Genomic DNA, 23,095 nt, shown 5'->3' with positions numbered 1-23,095 from the left:
TAGTGCGTCAGAGGGTAAAGCATGTTTTTGCGTTCATGTCACTGTGCTACAAAATATTGATGCTTGCGTAATTTTGTATGGAATATACTACTATTTCTCTAAATAAATCAAATTTTTTATTTAAAACGTTTATTTCATTTTCTTTTAATTTATACACGCATTTGTTAGTTTACTACTCTTTTAATTTCTACTACTATTTCATTTTAACGCTATTAATTTGCTTTTTTTACCACTATTTTTATTTTTTACTACCCTTTACCTTTCCTACTACAATTTTTAATTTCTCTACTACTTTTTAAATTTCTATACTATTTGAATTTTCGCTACTTATATTTTACTACTATCGCTTTTAGTAATTTTTGATTTTTTTGCTAATTTTTTGTATCAAAAAAAATGTAAAAAAATTGCTCTTTAAGGATTTTTAAACTTTTTAATACTTTCCTAAGTTTTCTATTAACTTAAGCGCCATACTTTCTAACTACTGCACTTCCTAACACTATTTTTAATTTCCTTGCTATGTTTTTTAATTATTGAGCACCTTTTGAAAATTTCTACTGCTTTTTTTAAATTTTTATCATTTTAGTACTATTTTGATTAATCCAATATTAAAATTAATTAAAAAATTAAAATTAATATTTTTTACCCTTTCCAGTTTTTCTATAAAATTTTTTACTTTTCTTATACTGCTTTTAATTTTCTACTGCCTTTTTAATATTCTACTACTATTTACTATTATATAAATTTTCACATATTAGTTTTTAATTCTAATTTTTCTGTTAGCTTTTTATTTTTTTTTTAGACCGTTTTCAATTTTCTACTACTATTTGATGTACTATTATTTTCATCTTTTATTTTTTCATTCTAATTTTTGAACAACCCTTTAAACTTTTCTAATACTATTTCTTACTTTTTACTACTTTTTTAATTTTCTATCACTTTTTTGAATTTGCTCCTGCTATTTCAATTTGTTGAATTTACACATTTTATTTTTTCATTCTGATTTGAATAACCTTTTAAAGTTTTCTAATACTATTATTAACTTTATACTGCCTTTTTAATTTTCTACTACGTTTTTGCATTTGATTCTACTATTTATATTTTATTTTTCAATATTTCTCAAAAATTTTTTTACTACTATTTTTATATAGAAAATTTTGCTTGGAGTTTTTTTGTTTCTTTAATGTAAAGTTTTTTTATTTCTTCTTTGTTGCGTATCTATTTTGTTATATAGTTAGCTAACCGTTACTTTTTAATAAATTTGCTAAATATTTCCTCTAACATTTTACAGCAAAACAACAAAAAATGTGCACTTTGTAGCAACAGCATTAAATGTCACATTTTTCATGTTTTCTTGCCACACGAACATTAGCTGCCACATGCCACTTGTTTGCTTTTGCCATTTACAACTGCCACCGTCTGCTGTTCAATCACGCAGTTGCAATTATTTTGCATTTATTGCAACATTTTCATTTATTATATTTGCTGTTGTTGTTTTTTATATTGTTTAAGCATAGTTTATCGCTCATAGCCGCCGCTGTCGTGTACAACTTCCACGCGAGTTAATTCGTGTTATTCGTATGCGGCAGCGTGAATTTGTTAACAGTTAAATTTATTGCTTATTTTAATAATCTGTAAAATGTGTGTATTATTTATAGTGTTGTTAGTAGCTAAAGATTTTGGATTGTTGCAGATTTGCCTTCAACTGTGCCAATATTAGTTAGAACACAGCAAATCAAAAAAGAAATTATATTTAACATCTTTCAATTAAAATCTGGTACTCATTCCAATGAAATTTGCACAGCAGTCAAAAATGTGCTAGCAGTTAGCCAAACATATATACACACACACAAACATTTAAAAAGTTTTTCCGAATTTATGAACATCTAAGACCAAAGCGATCGATACTGTTGCCATTTAATTAAAATGTGTGGCTGCGTGATATATTCCACTAAATGGGCGCAACCAGATGGACAGCAGGGAGACCCGATGAAAGTCGAAGAAGTGGGGGAAGTAATTTGGTTAGCAGCAGGTTTATTCACCATATAATCTACATAAATACACACATGTCAAAGGTGTGTTCATATGTTTGCGTGTGCTGTGCAGAGAGGTCATTGTAGTGGGCAACAAGTTAATTTCGTTAGCAAAAACAGCAGGAACAGTGGGGCGTCTGCAAGTGAAATAGCAAATAATTGAATTTCTTGCGAGTTTTTGCTACTCAAAATTAAAGCGGATTGTTGTTAATGTATTATATATATGGTTCAAATTCGATTTTAATGAAAAAAATGGTATTAATAAAGGGTGTCGAATTACGTTTTATGGAAAGATAAAAAATTTGAATACGATGACTGCGTCTGCTATTTGAAATACAGATAACATAAATTATAAATGTAAAACAAGAAAAAAAACACTTTAGCTTCGGGTGGGTTCGCTGGCTATAATATACTTAACAGCTGCATTTCTTATAGCATAAAAGGGTATAAAAGATCTTTAACTTAATCTTGGTCGGTCAAAATGCTATAGTGTTTTCAACTGAACAATCTGAGTCTGAAAGAATAACTCAAACCGAATTTGCTAAAGATATCTCGTAAAATAAAAAAGTATTCCATGCAAGGACTTGTTTTTGATTGTTCAGTTTGTATAGCAGCTATATCGTATTGTAATCCCATCTAAAAATTGTATTACAATAAGAGATTGTAGCGAAGCTTTAGATAATAATATATGACAAATTTCGTAGTGATATCTTCAGAACCATAAAAGTTTTCCATATAAGGACTTGATTTTTATCGATCGGTTTGTATACAGCTATATGACAGCTATATGCTATATTTCCCCGATCTGAACAATATGTCTGGAGATAATACCGTTACCTTGGATAATAATATGTGCCAAATTTCGGAAAGATATCTTTTTGAATAAAAAAGTTTCCCTTTAAGGACTTGATTTTGATCGATCAGTGTGTATGGACGATATAACCTATAGTGGTCCGATATCGCCGATTCCGACAACTGAGCATTTTTTTTATGAAAAAAATACGTGTGCGAATTTAAGATCAAGTCTCGAAAACTGAGGGACTAGTTCGCGTGTATACGGACAAAAAGGCGAACACACGAAGGCACGAATATGGCTAAATCGACTGAGTCATTTAAATGTGGTATATAATGTACCGGGTCTCCGTTGTTTCCGACTGGGTGTTACAAAACTCGCGGCAAACTTAATATAACCTCTTCAGGGTATAATTGTTCCCGAACCTCAAAAAAAGTAAGATAAACAAAGCACACCCCTAAACCTCGCAGAAAGTTGTTGTTGTGCTTTGAGGCGGCGGCCAGTTCGACTGGCTTTTCCCCATAAACATTTGTGCGTTTATAACAAAAACAACAACATCAAAAACAACTCTAAACATAAAGAAAGCAATAACAACAACAACACCAAAGCAAGCAGGTAGCCATGAAGAGCCACAGCGCCAACACTTGTTGCTTGCAAGCCGACGCAGCAGCAGCAGCTGTTATCTCGATAATTGCACGCACAAAAGCAACAACAACAGCAGCAACAAATGCTGATTGAAGTCAACTCAAACGGGTTTTGCGAGAAATAAACAAAAATATATATAGTAAGAAAAAACAATAACAAAAACGTCAGGTTGCTCTTCGCAGTTCGCAACGAACAGTTTTGAAGATCATGGTCCAATGCAATTGGCGTGCACGCGCGTATACTCCTTGCCACAGCGAATGCGTGTTTCTACCAAAAAACAACAATAACAACAACTTTAGCTTTAACAACAACAACCATTGTCCGAAAAGATAATGCTGACCGCGACACGGCGGCAGTTGGTTGACTGGTTTTGTTGCCTCAATGCAGTGGAGCGAGTCGCAGCAAGCAGCTAAATACATAAACACATACATACATACACATACGAGTATATGTACATGAGCATGTATTGTACATGCCACAAAACACACATGTGCATCTGCCGCATGTGTGTATGCGTATGCATGAGTTTTTGTTGCTGTTTGGATGTGCAATTGCTGCAGTTGAAAAGTTGTTGTTGTTGCAAGTTGCAAGTTGGACAGCTTTTGTGGCTGTATACATAATTTAGTACTTGCTACCATAAATGTTGCAGGTACTGGAATTTCATAGTTCGCTTAATGTTTGCTTGTTTGCGCTTGGTGTTGTTGTTGTCGAAAGTAGTATTGCAAGTGTATATGCTGTTGTTGTTGTGCACTTGGCTAGTTGTGTTGCTTTGCTTGTCACGGTAATCGACGGAAATTTGTGTTTGTTGCTTTATTGTTTTCTGTTTTGTTTTTGTTTTTCGTTTCCACTTTATTGCCGCTAACTTTAGTAATTTTTCGCGGTCAATGCCCCGCTGCCGGTTGTTCGGTCAATTATGTGCAATATTTATTACAGACATACAAATATGTTTATGCTATTTGATAATACCGTTAAAGTAGTGCATTTTTAGCGTTTTTTGCTCGCACAAATTGTTCAATTACTTATTTGGCCAGCGCCACTTTTCCATTTTCGACAGGTTTTACATGATATCTCTGTTGCTGCGCGGGCATAATTGCTGACATTGCTATTACGATATTTAATTACCTTATAAACACTCATTTTTTGATTGTTGTAATATGAGAGTATTTTATCAGTTTTGTTGTTGTAATATGCGGGTATTCACTTGTAGTTTTTGTTGCTTACCTGTAAAGAGATTAAATTAAAATGCTATTAATGTCACGTAACAAATTAATTAAAAGCAATAAATTGACAGTTTGAGGAGATATTTTAATGATATATACGAGCATGATATAAGAAATAAATAAATTTTAATTTTTAGGAAATAGTTTCCCGACAACATTTTTATCATAATTCTCATTTTTATCATAATTCTCATTTTTATCATAATAATTACTTTCGGTGCAAAAACGTTTAAAGTCATTAACTCTGATGGAATGTTGCATCAGCACTGAGGGGTTGCTGTAAGAATACAATATTCACGTTTTAAAAATTGGACTAATCGGAGATGAAGTGCGTTTGATTTTTAAATTCACGAAGATGACATGATTTGACACAACAATTTTTCTCTAAAAAATGTAAATGATTTTATTTTAAAACCAACCCAACTAGAACTCTAATGTGCTCTCAAAACTTTTTTAATGCTAGTACGAAATTTAACTATGTTTATAGTTAAATAACCCCATAAATATAGGGCCCTCAGTTACGTGGCGAAGCATTTCTTTAACCACCTCTATTCGACGTAGTTTCCATCAAGAATCAGGTTTTTTTGATACCAACCTAGCATTGGCACGCTTCATAACCAAAACATTAACCAGAATGTGTTGAGTCGATCTGTCAGAGATGTTGAGATCTTCTGATATCTCTCTGATTCCAACCAGACGATTTCCATGCACTGTAAATATTGCAAAACAACATCTTTCCACGAAGAAAAAAACTTCAATTGCCACGAAGGTAATGCTTAACTCTATAAATCTCTATTGAAAGGGCAAATTTTAGCGATAATTGTATTTATTACTCTGTAAGTGTCTAAATTGCCGTTATTAGGTCAAAAATATAGAGCTTTGCTGAGCTTTTGAATAATTAACACTGAGGACGCTCCTACACTATTTTTGAAAAAAAAAAACTAATTGTTCAAAAAGTAAACAAATTCGGAAGTTCGGTGCTTTTTGAGCTTTTAAGAAATTAACACTGCAGACGCTTTTATATTTTATTTGTAAAGTAAATATATTTTTTTAAAAATTAGACAAAATATACTGAGCTTTGGAGAGGTCTATTGAGCTTTTAATAATTTAGGGACGCTTTTAGATTTCTTTTGGAAAACAAATATATTTGTTAAAATATTAGTCAAAATTATTTCAAAATCATTAGAAAAATGTTCAAATGTGAGACAAAATTTACTTAGCTTTAGAGAGCTTTATTGAGCTTTTAAGCAATTAAGAGTGTGGACGCTCTAAGATACTTTTGGAAAGTAAGTATCATTTCTCAAATATTTGACAAAACGTATTGAGCTTTAGTGAGCTTTTTTGAGCTTTTAAGAAATTAATGAAAACATTTAGTAGAACTTTCCTTGTAGAATTTTAATACTTAATGTAAATAAATAAATAAAATATTTCTAATTGGAATTAAAGAAGCGCAACAATTGCTGTGAAATTTTCAACTGTGACACGGTGTTATAGCCGAGGGTTATGTATTATATTAAGTACCATAAAGCTATAGCTGACCCCTCTCACACAAGCTATGGGAAACTCTCACACTTTTCTTCTTTTCGAGCACGAGTTATTAACTTCCAACTGCAATCATTGATTAATTGCAGCAAAAGTCAGTCAGCTGTGGCCAAGGCGAGCCGAGGTCACTGACTGCAATAACCGAATGCGCCAATTAATTTATAACCAAAGCAGCACACACACTCAAGCATATATAGAGTGTGCATGTGTAAATTAAAATATATAATCAACGATTTGCAGAAATATTGAAATCAGTAAAAAAGAGTGCACGTTGCGAACTAAAATCGAGAGCAAAATGGCAAAAATCAAAACCAAAGCTGCAATTTGTGTTGGAAAGCGGCTGTTGCTGAGCTAATGACTATTAATAATTTTAAATTGGTTGTGTTGAAAGTGTTTTTACCACTATGATTTTTATTAGATTTTATTTGCGCCACGCAATGGAGCTGCAGTTGATTGCAGGGGGCTGATAGCGAGCGGCAGCCAAGTCGATGGGGTTGGGGCAGCTGATGGCGCTGATAAACACATGTCTGTATTTGTATGTGTCTGTGTGTGTGTGTGCAAGTGTTGCGCTGATAGTCAAGTGGTCAATGTTCAACTGGCAAAACAGGCACAAAACGTCGGCAGACAGAAGCAGCAGCGGCAAGCGAGCGGCAGCAGCAACAGTGCAACGAAGCAGTAGCAGAGTAGCAGAGGCAGAGGATGGTAGAGGCGTTCAGCGAGTTGATTGCACTTTTACAGCAGCAATTGCTTTTTTGCATACACAGCACCCTTGTTGTTTTTGTTGTTGCTGTGGCTTGTATTTGCCTGTCTTGCTACTGATTGCCGTAGCACGACCACTTGCTGCACGTCTGCCACTTACTAGAGTTGAGTTGCCTATTTACTATTTATATTTTTTTCCGCTGCTTTACACTTTTCATTAGAGCGTGAGTTTTGCTTCATTTTCACTTTGTTGTTGCCTTATGAATTGATTTTGCTGGTCAGTCAGGTTTTCCGCTTAGTAATCCTCTTTCACACGCTCTGGTTCAGGAGTACATTGAGGGAATTTGCACAAATAACGAAAGTTTGCTTTACCTATTGTTGTTGTTGTGGTTTTGTTTAAGAGGCAAATGCATTGCGTTGCAAGCAAATTGGGTGAAATTTAAATGACGGTTGCTGGCGTTCTGGTAATTGTTGTTGCTGGTAATTGATGGAATTGAAGTATTGATGCGCTTAAATATGCTTCGTTATTTTCAATTTTTTTTTGTGCAATTAAAGATTATAATAAAAAATATGTGATGGATATACAAATTTATGAAATTAAATTTTTTTTGTAACAATTGTAGAAAATAAATTATAAATAAAAAATTTCTATTTCTGAATTTTTATTGCTTTTGAGCAATTAAAAAAGTTTGGATACAAACTATATGAAATTAAAAAATTTTAGAGAAAAAAATTTGAAAAAAAAATTGAAAAAAAATTTTTTTCTATTTTTTTATTAGCATTATTAACTCTAAATGTTACAAAATAAAAATATTATGAAAATATCTACATAAAATATAAATTTTCTGAAACTTTTTTTATAAAACAAATTAAAAGCCGAATTAAAATAGTGCTAATTATCTATTCTAACTTAGAAATTTTTTGTTTATAAACATGTTTTTATTAACTTAGTTGCTTTGTGTTTTTTTAATTTTTTTAATGTGTTATAATTTTTTGTCTTCTTTCTCGAAAAAACTTTAGATGATTTTTATTGAGGTAATTTGTAAATATTTAATTATTAAAAAAAAATGTATCTTCAAGCTAAAAATTTATAAAAAAAAAATTGGTTTGGAAATTAGATGGATTTCTTTTTAAGAAATGTTTTTAATAAATTTTTTTTTTTAGGAAAAAACTAGAGATGATTTTGCATATGTTTATGTATCTAACAATAACATTTTACTTTTTTTCCGAATTTAAAATTTATGAATTTTTATTCAAATAATAATATTTATATTTTTTAAAAATTTCATTATTTGAAAATAAAATTAATTTATTAAATTAATGGTTTAACGTATTTTAGATGTATACAGATATTTTAGTGTTTTTTGTTTTATTAAATTGGTTAAAAAATTAGTTTTTAATTAATTTTTTTTATAGAAATTCTGGTAATGATGTTAATTATTTATTTATTGATAATATTATTAGTATTTTTACTTAAATATATTTAGGTAATTTGTATAATGTTTTGTTTTATTTTTTGTTTATCTTAACTTTTTATTTTTTTTATTTATTGATATTTTTATTTATTTATTTGATTTTAAATATTTACAGATGTTTTAAAATTACTTTGATCATTTTAGAAAAAAAATAATATGTTTTTTTTGTATAAATATCGCTTATATACTAGTATTTTTCTTAATTTAAATATTTTACATCATATATATTTTATTTATATACATTTTAAAGTTACTTTTGCTTACAAATTTCTTCCAAATTTTACAATTATTTTTCTCTGCACATTTTGTAATTCATAAATATTTAATTTTTAAGAATAATTTTAGTTCAAATCAAAAATATTTTTCTTATATTTTGGTTTTTGGAATATATTAAAAAAAAATTGTTTACCTTTAATTTTTTTTTCGGAAAAATATTTTAAAAACACTTTCGTTTTTTAAGAAAAACACCATATGATTTTTTATTTCCTTGCATAACTAAAAACTTTACAAATTTTATAATAAAATTTTACTTTGAATTACGTTTTATTTTTTTGTAAAATTTTTCTTTATTGACTAAAAAAAAAGTTTGTTCTTGTTTATGCAAAAAATAATAATAAAAAAAATGTTGAGAAAAATATTTATAATTTTTGTTTGGAAAATATGAAAAAATTCGATTAGAAACTTGCCTTTTGCAAAAAATATCATTAAATCTCTTATGATTTTTATACAAAGCGCTACAACCAGAGAATGTTATATCTCTACTACTACTTCTTCAGATTATCTGAACGCAACATAAATCTCAGCACCCCAGCGCAAAAACCACTACTGACATGCAACCACACACATATCAAAAACAAACCAGCAGATGATGCAACAAAATTTTACGTGCCACACTATTCGCTCGAACAGAGATAATTTGTTAATATTTTGCATTTCTTGTGGGTTTCGAGGAGTGCCATCCACCTAATTGGCCGGCCAAAATTGATTGCCGGCTACCCAACTAGCTATTATTGATTGCAACTGATTGAATGATGGCTATTTTCCGTTTTTGCGCAAATCAATTCGCTGTTGTTGTTGTTTATGTTGTATATGCCGCCCCGACCGGCTGGTTATCTATCTGATTGGATCATTAAGACACAAAGCACACATGCAAACACACACAAACTCATTTCATTGTGTTGTTGTGCGCATGTGGCAAGTTCATGTTGTGCGTGTGCCGACTTTGTTGCACAGCTTTAAATGATGATCGCAGTAATTGTTGTTGTGCTGATTTAATGGCGCTTAAATTGGGAGTTGAGACGAGTTGAGTCGGCTCGAGTTGGGTTTGGGGCACAAAAACTTGCAGCTGCCGTTGTTAAGATCGCTTTATTACGCTAATCAATACCCATTTAATTAATGCATCAATAAGTCTATTACTCATTTTTATATTCGCTCCGCTTTTTTATCGCGTTTTTGTTGTTGAAGTGAATCATTAGGCTGACGATGTAACCATTTTTGTAATCAGCAGGCGCTCACTTGCCATTCACCTTGGCTTTACTTCTGAGTGGTGTACATTAGTTAATTGAATTGCGCTGATCATATAGATAAGCAATAGATTTGAACGACGATGAAATGGTTACAAGGCGAGTCAGTGGCTTGTAAGTGAGAGACGGAAGGGTAGGCAGGCATTAGTAGAAGGCATTGGAGTTGCAATGCTGTAGGGGTCGTAATTTTATAAGGTCCGTGGACACACCAAAGTCGTAGATCGAAAAGTAATAAATTGTTTTAAAGACCATTGGTCCGAGAATATATGGTCTGTGGCTAGAATTAGCGGATGGTCCGATTTAATACCACATACCCAGGTCTAAATAAGTACCACAAGACATATATCAAAATTGTTGCACAAAAGTGCTTGATAGCCGATTAATATATTTGTACGACCCTCTGCATGTCTGTTATCTGCTGAGGAAGAGCGAATACCGTAACTTACTACTGACTTTAAAGTATTATATATCATAACCCAGAAAGGTTTCGATAATGTGGCTCTAGAGCTGAATGCTTACTTCTCCATTATATCCAAAAATGCGGAAGGAAAAGGAATATTAACACTAGCCTTTCTATTAGCTAGAGAGGCGATAGTATAGTCCCTGCGCTGCTTTAAGGCCAAGCTTTAAGGCTTGATGATTTTATAACAGAAACTGCCAATTTCATGATAAGGAGCTACCACACTGATATCAGCGTATGTATACATATATGTATGTACTGATGTAAAAAAGTAGACAGTCGAGTGCATAATCATTTATAGTTTGGAAAAAGTGTGGAGACACGACAATTGATGATTGTGAACTTATGGGAAGCTGGGTATTTATAGACTGAACTTCTGGGAAGCTTAGTCGGTGGAATTATATCGCGATTGCCACAATCACAAGTTCTTTCTCAGACCTCTGCGGTCATTCTAAAGTGCAGTTTTCAACTCTAACCTCAATTTTCAGAAAACTCACATATTTAATGTAAATAAAGACCTTCATAGTAAAATAAAAACCTTCAATTAATAACTAAATTCACACATATGCAAACGTATTCATTTTTAAGTTGTCATAAATTTATGCTTCGGCTACCAACTTGACATTCATAATGATGTTTACGAGTGGTGCTTTGACATAACAATAATAATAAAAAAATATTTAAGACCGATGTACTTCAGATGAAAATATTTTCGCGCTTCAAGCGAAAAGCGGCCATAAATGCTGAGAATTCAATAAACAATTTTACAGCCTCGAATGATGACCGGCGCATTACTTGACACTTGAGAAAATTGAGAAAAACATGCACCAAACGTCGCTTGGCTGACGCGCTGGCACATCAATTTAACGGCACATATATGTATATAAAATGATATGCAAAGAGCCACAACAAAAATGCATCGCACAGATATTAATTAACGTTGGCACTTCAATTGAAATTTCATTACCCAAAAGCGACCTAGAATGTTGACCCAATAATTTGCAACGCGAGTGGCAAGCCTGCCTGGGAAGAAAAAACGAGCAAACATGTAATTATTTATGTGTTTAACTGTATATGTCTGGCGCATGTGTAATAAAATGCAACGACTGCGAAACAACTCAGCGTGTCACAAGTGTGTGTTGCAAGCACGTGGCATGCATCACAGTAGCAAAACTAAATAAATTAGCAAAAGTAAAGTTGAATATGTTTTTAAGTATGTAATTATGTGTATTTCTAATTAAGCATGCTTGTGGCATGCAACAAATATAGCTTGTAGCATTTGCTGAGTGGCATTCAGACACATTTGATGGAGCAAAGTGGCACGAAATGGGTAGAAGTGGTGATAGGAAAAAACTTGCAAATTAAATGTTCGTGAGTGTGATTAAGACGTTGCATATAAATTGTTGCAAGTATGCAAAAATCAATATTTGTGGTGGCCTAGTAATGTTTATATACAATTTTTAAAGCGAAATCGCGTGATGCAAACGGCGCTCGTATCGATAATGCAAGCAATATGAGAAAATTTTAGTTGCTTATATACAATACAGTGAAGCCTCGATAACAGTCGTTTTTGAAAAATGTAATTTTTTTTTAAGTGAATCATCAAGAAAAAATAACGAAATATCTAAATAATACTCTAAATAAGTATTTACAAAATTTTATAGCAAAAATATTTACTATAATTTTTTAGATTGATTAAAAATTAATAAAAAAGAAAAAATTATTTTAAATTTATTTCCATTAATAAAGTAAAAAAAATACATAGGAAAAAAATTTTTATAGAGACACATATTTTAATATACATTAAGAAAAATTTACATAAAAATTAGTTTGAAAAAAAATTTTTAAGCGCAATATTTAAAATCAGCAAACTGCATTTAAAGCAAAATTTAAAAAAATTGTATAGCAAAAATATTTATCATAATTTAATTTAAATTATTATTATTTTGAAAGGTAAATATTCAAAATCAGCAAACGGCTTTTGAATTTCCAAATATAAATTAAAAATAATTTTTAGCAAAAATGTTTATTATAAAAGTTTTTTAAGCACGGCTTTTAATATAATAATTTGCAAAAATTTTATAGCAAAAATATTTACCATAATTTTTTTAGTTAAAAGTAAAATATTCAAAATCCAAAAACGATTTTTAATTTCTAAACCATATATTTAAACAAGTTGTAGTAAATAAATTTAAAATAATATAAAAAATATTTACAGAAAAAATCATTACATTATAAATTTTGAAAATTTTATAGCAAATATATTTACTATAATTTTCTTTTTGTAAGTTAAATAATTAAAATCAGTGGAACTACCTTAAAATTTCGAAATTGTATATTTAGTAAATTTTATTTATTGAAAAACATTTTTAAATTTCGAAAATATTGAAATTTCTAGGCGTTAATTTCGCTCTAACAATTTTAAAAATATATTAAAAATTCAGTTTTAATAGTTCTACCAAAAAAAGTGATTTTCACGTATATGAGTTCATTGCAATGAAGCTATACTGTATTATTAATAAATCACACGCATCACCTATATACTTATGTAAATAAACCGCGGCAGCTACTGTGCAAGAAAACAAACAGCAAATCAAAGCAAAGCAGAAATATATACATAAAAAATGAGTAGCAAATATCTGCAACCGGCAGCATCAATATGCAACATTCATCACCGGCGCAATGCCTGGCCGCAGTGCACGAATTAGCCAACTGACCCAGTGACCAAGTTATGGCAGCTGCCAACGAATGCTCGCTGCAGTTGAATAAACGGAAAAAGTTTATAAATTCATTTTGCGCTTGCTGAATCTTCGTTTGTGGCTAAGTTTATTTGTTTTTTCACTTTTTGCACTTCGGTTAGACGGTGTCTGGGATGCTGTGCCATTGGCGCTTGCTAATTGCACACATACACACAAAGACATGTGTTTTTGCTTGTGTGTGTGCCTGTAATGTTCTCCAATTCGTTGGATTTGTTGTTTGCTTTATTTCTTCGTATATATATGTATGCATATGCTAGCTTTATTGTTAGTGTGCTTAACATTTCTAATACTTATTTGCTGCTATTACGTTTGTGGCACTGCGGCGAGCCAACGAATGTAGCATGTGGCAACAGCGGGATACTTTTTGCTTAGCAACTATTAATTATAATCGATTAGGAAAATTCTTCTAAGAGCAGCAGCATTTTTAATAGTATTTAAATCACGAATTAGGTATAATATAAAGGAACCGAAGTGGCCAGTACGTTTTGGATTAACGGTGTCGTACCTCAACCGGCCTTAAGATCTCGAATGTCTCCCATCTAAATGGCTTCTTACCGCTTCTTACTATAGCATCTAGGATTTATATATGCATTGCTACATTGATACATTTTCCGGATGATATGTGAAAGGCGAAAAATAAATTGACGTAATTTAGAGGTATCCAGCTATCACTGCAGAGCTTATCGGATAACATAAAATATAACAAGAAGAGAATGTAAAAATCGTGAGTCTCAAATCTTTAGATTCCGTAGGTACTGACAGGAAAACTTTTATGCTGTTATTATTAAAGAAAAGGAAGTATCTAAGTCGAGTCCAAAATGCAATTATATCCAACCCTACTAATAAGCATGGATTCTAATTGAGGCCAATTTCTTTTATACGAAAGTCATTCTTTACTTAAGACTAAAGCATTTTGCATTTGACTCATCAACAATGAATGATCTCTCTATAAAACCGAATATATTTGCATAAAATATAGTGCTTCGTCTTATTTGCATGCTTATGCGCTTCATTTAAATACGCATTGGAAGACTGTCTGATATGAGCCAACGTTTTGCTCAGGTTTTACTAATGTGAAAACTCCATTCAAAGGTCAGACGGATTTTCCTTTGGAATGAAGTAGATTTTTATCTGACCAAGTAGTGTCAATTCGGCGCCATTTCCCCAAATTATTTTGCGTACCTTTTCTGACATAACATTTGTTGGTATCTTAAGATGTTGCCTGTCTTTTGTTTACGCAATCGAGCTGTAGTTAACCTACAGACAACATTTCTTACTAACTTTATTTTGACAGATTGCTATTGAATAAAAAAATTTTTTAAATGCAAAATCTGCTCAAAACAACAACAATTAAGGAGCGCTGAGCACATAATTAAGTGACAATTTTATTATTGCACTTAACTACATTTTTTGCAATTTCTGCTTTTTCTTTTTTTTTTTGGTGTTTTTTATATCTTAACAATTTTTTAGTCTTTTTCTTATTTTCTAATACTTTCTTCAGTTTCCCATTTTTTTTGTTAAACATTTTTTTTTATTTCTATTTATTTTATTTTAACTGCCACAATAATGATGGCTCGTTATGGTTTTTTAAAAATTATTACTTCTTTAAGTGCAAATTAAGAATGCATGTAATTGCTCAAGTTTATTGCAAATTCAGAAAAAATATAAATTTTTTTATTATTGTACAATAGAAAGCTAGACATAAAGAGCTAAAATTATGAATGCGTTTATTGCGGCTAAGTAATAGACAGACAGACAGACAGCTAAGTAAACGAACAGCTGACCGCAAAGTAAAAAAGCGCAGCAAACCGAGGTAAAATTAGCAAATAAGCAAAGCGGCACGACGAAAATCGATGGTGGAGAAAAAAAATTGCCGATGTGTGAAAAATTTTAAAAATTAATGGCTAAGGTTTAGTAAGTGCGTGATAAAATGATATAAATTAAGGAAAAAAATAATAATAATTTGATATTTAATAACAGAAAGTTCAATAAAATATTAAATAAAAAAAATAAATTTTTTTTTTTTCATTCAAAAGATATTATTAAATAATTAAAATAAAAAATTTTTTTTCATTCAAAAATTTTATTTATAACTAAAAAAATTTTATAAATTAAAAAAAAATTTAATAATAAAAAAAAATTTAAATTAAAACAAACAAAATTTTAAATAAAAAATAAATATTTTCAAAAAAATAAATTAATTAAAATATTATTAACTTATTTTTTGCAGATATTATATTTTTTTAAAATATTTGCATTGCAAAAAAATTTTTAACCACAGAAATATAGAAAATGCAATAAATTGCAATATTTTTATTTGAAGCATTTTTATACTCTCGCAACCTGTTGCTACAGAGTATAATAGTTTTGTTCACCTAACGGTTGTTTGTATCACCTAAAACTAATCGAGTTAGATATAGGGTTATATATATATAAATGATCAGGATGAAGAGACGAGTTGAAATCCGGGTGACTGTCTGTCCGTCCGTCCGTCTGTCCGTCCGTCTGTCCGTCCGTCCGTGCAAGCTCTAACTTGAGTAAAAATTGAGATATCTTTATGAAACTTAGTAGACATGTTTCATGGTACCGTGAGACGGTTGGTATTGCAGATGGGCGTAATCGGACCACTGCCACGCCCACAAAACGCCATTAATCAAAAACAAATAACTTGCCATAACTAAGCTCCGCAATAAGATACAAGACTGTTATTTGGTACACAGGATCACATTAGGGAGGGGCATCTGCAGTTAAAATTTTTTTTAAAAAAGTGGGCGTGGTCCCGCCTCTAATAGGTTTAATGTGTATATCTCCTAAACCGCTAATGCTATAATAACAAAATTCACTGGAAGCAAATATTTTTAGCACTTCTATTGACGGTGTAAAAATAGTTGAAATCGGGTGGCAACTCCGCCCACTCCCCATATAACGGTACTGTTAAAAACTACTAAAAGCGCGATAAATCAAGCACTAAACACGCCAGAGACATTAAATTTTATCTCTGAGATGGTATAAGATGACTTTATAGGAACCGCGTTCAAAATTAGACAGTGGGCGTGGCACAGCCCACTTTTAGGTGAAAACCCATATCTTGAGATCTGCTTAACCGATTTCAACCAAATTCGGTGCATAACGTTCTTTTCATGTTTCTATGTCACAGTGCAAAAATGGGCGAAATCGGACTACAACCACGCCTACTTTCCATATAACACCATTTTAAATTCCATCTGATTATTTCACTTTCCACTATGCAAATCAGGCAACAATGACTGTATCGGGATAAAACTTTGCGTGAATAATGCGATTAAAGTATGCCACCTTGTGGCCAAAAAGTGTCTAAATCGAACCAAAACTGTTTAAGCCCCTAAGTACTAAATATGTGGACCCCAGTGCCTATAGTTGACCTTCTACCGAAAATATCAGCCAATCCACAAAGAAATCTCAAACGAGTATACTATTTGACTTTGCGAGAGTATAAAATGTTCGGTTACATCCGAACTTAGCCCTTCCTTACTTGTTTTATTTCTTTTTTAATTTCGCTTAATGTGTAGCAAGCACAATCTTACTTCTTTTTTTATATATTTTTACTTTATTTGGTAATTATTATTATTTTTTTTAATATTTATTGCCTTTTCCATTGCAAGTTAATTGAAAATTATGAATTTTCCACGCGTTAACAAGCAGAAAGCGAGCTACTCAGCGTGAAAATATGCGCTTAAATTTTATTTGCAACTGCTTTCAACACACCTTTCTTTGCTTGCGTATTACTTTTTACAATGTGACGTCTAATTGCGAATTTTCAGTTGCGTGGCAAGGCAGCGCGTGGTATTTCTTGTGTTTGTTATTGCTTTTTTTGTTTGTATTTTTCATTTCTAAGCTTGCGAGTATTCTTCACGCTCTTCTTTTGCTTTGCAATTAATTGCGAAAATAAGTGCAAACAAATGAATGCGTTTTACATTTTCGTGCTCCAATTCCGCAAATATTTTTGTGCTTCACGCAATCAGTCGAACCAAAAGCAAATTAACAAAATGTAAATAGAAAAAAATAAAAAATAAAAACAACTAAATAAAAAATTTAAAAAAATTAAACAACAAATTAAAAAAATTATAAAAAAAAATTAATTTTAAGTTAAAAACCAAAAATACTCAAATACACACGCAATGCGTAATTGGGTGCTACAAGTTTTTGTTGTAGTTGTTATACTGTTGCGCAAAAACTTTTTAATTTCAGTTTTTTATTTATTTTTCTTTCATTGAATTATTGCACCAAGGCATACAATTAAAGTTGCAAAATCAAACCATCACGCAAAAGCATAAACAAAGCATACAGCCTAACATAACATAACATAAAGCCACAAATTAAATATATAATTGTGAAATAAAGTTTTGCATCATTTTTGCAATAATCGAATTTTATTATGCTTTCTTTTTTTGAAGGGTGATTAACACGCATCAGATTAATGCCTTCATTTTATTAAAGAGCAAGAAAAATTTCGGGATCCCGAAATCATATACCATAGAAAAGTTACAAATACCAATGCATATCCGACTTTGATAATCTTGTTTGTTGAAAAGTTCTTAGTCAAATATTGAGGGCAGTATTAAAATATGTGCGCAACCCCAATGCATTTCAGTTATATGTATATGCGGTTCTCCAATATTTTCTTGATTAAAATATTTAAACAATATTCAGCACGGTCGGTGTTAAAAATCTATGCATATTACACTATTTTATTAACTGTGTTGCAAGTTTAATTTTAAATTATATATACGGGACTGACAGTAGCATCAAAAAATTTCGCGATCCCGAAACTTCAGTTGAATTTCTGTTTTATTCATATTATTTTCTATTCTTTTCTTGATTTAAAATGTTTGACAAATATTTAAGACTGTCGGTGTTAAAAAAACATTTTGGGATACTGAAATTATATAGGCAAATGCATTTTCGGGATTAATTTTTTTTACTGTTTCTTTGTTATTTTCTTGCTTAAAAATATGTATGCAATATTTTGGACTGTCGATGTTAAAAAAATATTTCGGGACCCCGAAATCATATAGACAAATTTCAAATTTCTTGCATATCCAGCTATTAGGTATCTTTTGTTGAAAGTTGATTTTTAAATTTTCCGGGATGCCGAAGTGATATATATAAAAATATACATTTTCTTTAATTTTTGAAATATTATTTTGTATAAAAAAGTCATATATATTTTTTTAAGCAAATCTATAAAATATTTTTTGTATCTAAGCCACTAAATATAGTTTTAACCAACTTTTAGTGGTTATATAATAGCGAAATTTAGAGGATTTCGGTATCCCGAATATTTTGCATATGATTTCAATGTTAACTGTTTAGTTTATTAGCTATTATTCATTTTTTAATAGGTGGTCTTTAACAGCCAAAATATCTTAAAACATCACTTATTTTAATACTGGGTTATGTACTACAAATTTACTCAATATATAGATACTTCATATGTATGTGCATACATATTTATGTGTAGGCATTTTTAACACAATACAAATCAGTGTGCACTAGGGCAGCTAAGGTCGCGTTTATTTGCGTAACAGTATGCAACAGGCATGTTGTTCGCGAAAAGTAGGTTTTCTGGTCAGTTCTGTTGTTGTGTGGCAAGTGGCTGACAATGTGTTGAATTGATATTTATAATTGCAAGCTGAAAAACGAAAACAATGAAAATGTAAGAAGTGACAAACAATGCATTGGCCATTTCGCTTTCATGAAGCTTTAGGATATTAAAGCAAGAGAGAGGAAGGGGAAAGTATTTCTACAAGGGAAATAACTTTGCTTGGGTAATATTTTCGGAACAGATCCCGTATGTGCCTCAAAGCTGAAAGTAATTTGACAGTGTTTGCCTTCCAAAAAGTAAGTTTTAGGAATAAATTTCCACGATTATTACACGTGGTTTCAGTAATAACATCAGCAAATTTTTTCTATATACACACATATGCATGTATGTAGTGTTGCATCTCTTAAGCTAATATAAATTTGTATGCTTTTATTGTTTTTCAGCTATCTAAGTTCAAAATTCTGAAATACTTTTTAAATAATTTAAGTTATACGTTCCGTCATATTTCGCACTTCCCATAATATAACATAACATAAAATATCGTAACATGACATGACTTAAAACACCGTAACAGAAACAAAAAAACATAACATAACAAAACATAACATAACATAACATAAAATAACATAACATAAGATAACATAACATAATATAACTTAACATAAAATAACGTAACACATCGTAACGTAACGTAACATAACATAACGTAACACAACGTAACGTAACGTAACATAACATAACATAGCATAACTTTACCTAACTAACTTAACTTAACTTAACTTAACATAGCATATCATAATATAATATAGCACAACATAAAATAACGTAACTTAAGGTGACATAACATAAAATAACTTAACTTAACAAAACGACGTATTTTTGTAAATATTTAAATCGATTAAATAATTTCCTCAACTTTCTTATGTTAATATACGTAAGTGTTTTGCATTAATGCTTATATAACATGTCTATACATACATACATACATATGAAAAAAATAACTGTATGCATGAGCAATCAATCAAACATCAAGAGTTATCTACTAATTTTGCTAATTCTTCGGCAAAAAGAAACAATTTTCAATGTGAAATGAAATTGAAGCATTTCTGCTTTTGGCATTAAAATGTACATTAATTACAGCACACACATACAAAAGACACTGCGTATAAGCAACAAATAGCATTTTGCAAGACTTAAATGTCAAGATGATTTCACACAGTTAGGAATTGGCAGTTGGCAGCTGCTGCCTCAAAAAATGTGCATAAAAAGCGATTCGTTTGAGTTTCGCGCGCAGCACGCACACACACACATACATATGTACGTGCATGTAAGCACACGCATAAGCGAGCATAACAAATGTAACGAAATGAACTGAACTGTAATGAAGCAGCGCAATAAAATGAAGATAAGCGTTGTGATTTCTGCTTTCTTTTGCAGCCATGAGCGAGCTGCTTCTTCTTCTTCTTCCTCACTGCTCATTTGTGTGAATTGGCGTAATTTACAATTGATTTGCTGTCTTCAATTAAATACGTTTCGCTTCACGCCACAGCGCATCTATATACAGCGGAGACACCAACAACAATAATAATAATAACAACAACAAAAATAATAATAATAATAACAACAACAGCAGCGAAATTGTATCGCATCTCAAACGCGCCAGAAACACTGATTGATTGACAGTTTGAAAGCCACTTAGATAGCAGACCAAATACGATTTGTGCATTTTGTGCGATTTCGAAATTGATTTCATCGATTTGTTTGTTAGAAAAAATTAGAAATTGCCATCAATTCTGCTGCAATCGACAGCGAGTCAGTGGATATGATTCTACTGCGTGTATGCATGTGTGTGTTTGGCAGTAAATAGAGCTGCAAATCGCTTGCCTTTCGATGCGTTCATGTTGCCGCGTTATTGCAATTGATTATGAGCTGTTGTGCGCGTGTCTGTGTGCATTTGGGAAGCATCGGCTGCTTCAAGTGCATAAATTTGACAGCACATCAGTGAGTTATCAAGTGGATTTTGATATATGCAACTGAATTGGGTCAAGATGCTTGATGTGCAAGTTAATAAGTGCAAATGCTTGAAAACGAACTTATATTAGCGCAAGCGAAATTCGTTAATACGGCAGCATTTATGCTGGTAATTTGACTAATTCTTATTGTATTTATTGTGAGCGTGAAATCTGAGTCTTAAATTAAGAAAAAAGAACAACTAAATATAAAAAAATTCAAATTAAATTCAAAAATTCATAAAATTTATAAATATTTTATATCAATATAATTTTATATTACCAAAATATCAATAATCAAATATAATATTTTTACCCGAAAAAGTCGTTTTTGAAGCTGTTAAAATATTTTCGCTTACCTGAAAAGAAATAGAAATTGATTTTATTACTTAATTTGATATTTGAATGTATAATATTATTAAATATTTTTAGTTGTTATTTTTACATTTTACAAATTTTATTTAAGCTGACTTACTATAATTATATAAATAATTATATTAAAAATTGAAATAATACTGTTTTATAGAACAATATTCGACTTTGCAAAAGCTCATACACTCACGATAGAAATATTAGTTTCATAAACTTATAACGCTTTCTTACGACCACCTCTCAGTAATTAGCGTTATTTCGAATAATTTCTTTTTACACAACTATTTTGTGTTAGAACTGGTTTAATATCAAATAATAACTCCATGAATCTAGAAACACAGGCATTAAAAGATATATTAAATCCGTTGGTACAAATTAAAGAACAAATTAAAGGCTTGTTGCCAGTACACATACATATATAAGCAGTTAAACTGAGTATATTAAGTTTGCCACGAAGTTTGGAAACGAATCGTCGGAGACCTGAGTCAAATTAGCCTTGTGCGTCTGTCTCTCTTTACGTCCGTATATACGCTAACTTGTCCCTAAGTTTTTTGAGATATCGATCTGAAATTTCTCACACGCTCTTTTCTTGCCAAAAAGCTACTCACTTATCGTAACCACCGATATCGGACCACTATAGCATATAGCTGTCATACAAACTGACCAATCAATATCAAGCTCTTCTATGGAAAACTTTTTTATTTGTTGAGATATCTTCACAATATTTAGCAGGAATTATTATTTTAGATAACGGTATAATCTCCGAACATATCCTTTAGATCGGACCACTATAACATATAACTGCCATATAAACTGACTAATCGAAATAGAGATACAAATATTTTTAAAACCTTTTATGCTATGTTATTATGTTTTTTCCTCGTTTTTACAATAAAATTTTGTAGTTAGAGCTGTCATATAAATTAAAATTAAAAATGGGATATTTTAAAATTTCCAATAAAATTTTTTTCCTAATTTGCTTCAAACATTGCATAATCAAATGAGTAAAAATATTGCTAAAGTATTATGTCAATGTAACTTTAAACGAAATTTATAGGTTTATTGCTATTTTAATTTTTTTTTTCTTTTTAGTACTTGTGATAGTCTTTGCAACCTACGCAAATATTTCTAGGACATAAATATTTCTAATATATAATATATTAATATATTTTTTTCTATATATACTACCTACTTGTATACATATATATAATTATTGCCGCCACCCTTTTTTTCCCTTCATATCAAACGCAATTGCATAAATCCGTCAGCCATAGTAATTATCACACTTTTAGTGGCAATTTCATGTTTAAGAAACACATATCTTTATTGCCACTAACATTGTAGTTTCAACACTAAATTCCATTGACACATATGTGTTTGCACACAAGCCACTTGTAAATTGACCAAAGTTTACAAAAGCAAATTTCCCTTGCAATTAACGCTGCCATAAATCGGCAGAGAATTTACACATTCCAGCACCTTCGACCGAACACAAGAAAACTCGAGAAAAAAATCACTAATTTATGTTGAGGGCGCGCATAGAATATGCAAGCACAAAGTAAACACAACAAAACTATCACGAATTTATTTGTATGTGTGAAAAGTGTCGCTGAAATCGCTGACAAATGAAGAAAGGCCTAGGCGAGGCAACCAACCATGTGCAACATGCCACAAAGCACAAGCCACAAATGAGTGTTGTTGGTGGCACTACACATAGCAGCACTTCACTGCATAGAAATATATGCAAAACTTGTGAGCGGCATAGTTATTAATATACATACAAATGTGTGTGGGTGTGTATGTGTGTGTGTGGCTTTGGCATCTGATGCACTGTCGTGTGCGATAAACTATGTTTATAAGCCGCATATGAGCGGAAAACATAAAAATGCCATAGCAAAAAGTGTGGCGCGTAAAATAATGATAAGTAAAAAAAAGATATTATATAAACCGGCTGACAGAGGGTGTTTGACGCGCGCATGCGCTT

General features: G+C 31.1%; 1 protein-coding gene across 2 annotated transcripts in view; it reads right to left on the bottom strand.

Annotated features, from left to right (window-relative positions):
- Positions 1–23,095, bottom strand: part of Dyrk2 (Dual-specificity tyrosine phosphorylation-regulated kinase 2) — a 149,893-nt gene that overhangs the window by 59,043 nt on the left and 67,755 nt on the right. The gene's annotated exons all lie outside the window — the stretch shown is intronic.

Source organism: Bactrocera oleae, chromosome 3, assembly GCF_042242935.1.
Source record: "Bactrocera oleae isolate idBacOlea1 chromosome 3, idBacOlea1, whole genome shotgun sequence".
In the NCBI taxonomy this organism is placed as follows: Eukaryota; Metazoa; Arthropoda; class Insecta; order Diptera; family Tephritidae; genus Bactrocera; species Bactrocera oleae.
Note: the sequence above shows the minus strand (reverse complement) of the source record. Positions and strands in the feature narration are given on the sequence as shown.